Raw genomic sequence first — 1,442 nt, 5'->3', positions numbered from 1 at the left:
ATATATATATATATATATATATATATATATTGTGTAAGTGATTGTAGCAAGGACTAAATGTCTTCTTTTATTTTCACTCATAATTATATTTACTGCCCAAACACTGTTAAACCAACTGACTAATACAAGCCTACTGTCCATTCATACTGTATATCCATCATTTTACATTTGTAAAGGCCCAAAATAAACTTTTTTCTCAATCAGCTTCTTACTATGATTGATGGGGTCCATATGCACACACACTATCTTCTGTCAAAGTTACAACAGTTTTGGTTATTTCACTCGAGAGATATCCATATTTGGTTTAATTCAATTTTTTTGTCACTGGTTTGAAGTAGGCGTGACTCAGAAAAATGTGACATCACTTACTTCCTTGCACCAATCAGGATCAAGCAACATTTCAATCGGAATCTAATCAATCACAGTTGGCAGGTTGTTCCTGTCACACCCTCACAATCCGGATTAGCTGAGATTTTCAGCGTTAAACTCATCATAAATAATAACTAAAGATGTTCGTTTTTGATTTTGCTTGTAAATTATTGTGTGCCTACCCATACTCTATTTTGTAAAGTGCCTTGAGATAACTTCTGTTATGATTTGACACAATAAACAAACACTTACTTAAATAACCTTGTGTTTTTCTCTGAATAAGGATGAACTGTGCAATGTGTTTGTTGACCGACAACTTGCTGTTCTGTGGCTGTACCAGGCACCTGGCCAGAGGGACTATAATCCTCCAAAACACAGGAGATATTCTATAACAGTGCCTGCCATGAGTGCAGATATTAATAGTTGATTGTCCCACTAAACCGTATGTGAGGGCCAAACATCTAAGATAAAAAGCAGGGATAGATACAATGTCAATACACAGCACAGCAGCTACATTCATCACACCCATGTGGTACAATCCTTGAGAATAAGACTGAAGTTTCAAACATATCTAACATACACTCCCAGACTGCACTGGCTTACATAAGGAAAACATTTAAAACTAAATCTAGTAAATCAGTCCCTGAAGACATATCTGAGAAATGCAACTGAGACCAATCAAGTGACAGAAATCCTGCTGTCATCAGTGATGATATCTGACTTCCACACTATCCAACATTTAGCCTCAAACTAAACCTAAAGACTGTGGGAATCATGCTCTTGTTTCTTTCCTGGAAGCTGTCCTTTATCAGATTTACATTCCAGTGACCATTTCAGTCGGCCAGCTGTGGGACATCTTAGGGCAAGCATAATATCATACTTTATACTGTACCTGGAACTATTATTTAAATGATGTGATTTTACCCTCACATTGCTGTCAAGATAAGATGCTCCACTGCATTAATCCAAACTAAGCTTCTCTTGATCATCTTAACTTATTTCAAGCATTTGAATAAAGACAAATGAGTATGTATGTATATATATATATATATATATATATATATATATATATA

General features: G+C 35.2%; 1 protein-coding gene across 3 annotated transcripts in view; it reads right to left on the bottom strand.

Annotated features, from left to right (window-relative positions):
* Nucleotides 1–1,442, bottom strand: part of coro6 (coronin 6) — a 15,341-nt gene that overhangs the window by 12,853 nt on the left and 1,046 nt on the right. The window lies entirely within an intron of this gene.

This window comes from Etheostoma spectabile, chromosome 13 (genome assembly GCF_008692095.1).
Source record: "Etheostoma spectabile isolate EspeVRDwgs_2016 chromosome 13, UIUC_Espe_1.0, whole genome shotgun sequence".
Lineage (NCBI taxonomy): Eukaryota > Metazoa > Chordata > Actinopteri > Perciformes > Percidae > Etheostoma > Etheostoma spectabile.
The sequence above is the reverse complement of the archived record's forward strand: the minus strand, read 5'-3'. Positions and strand labels throughout refer to the sequence as shown.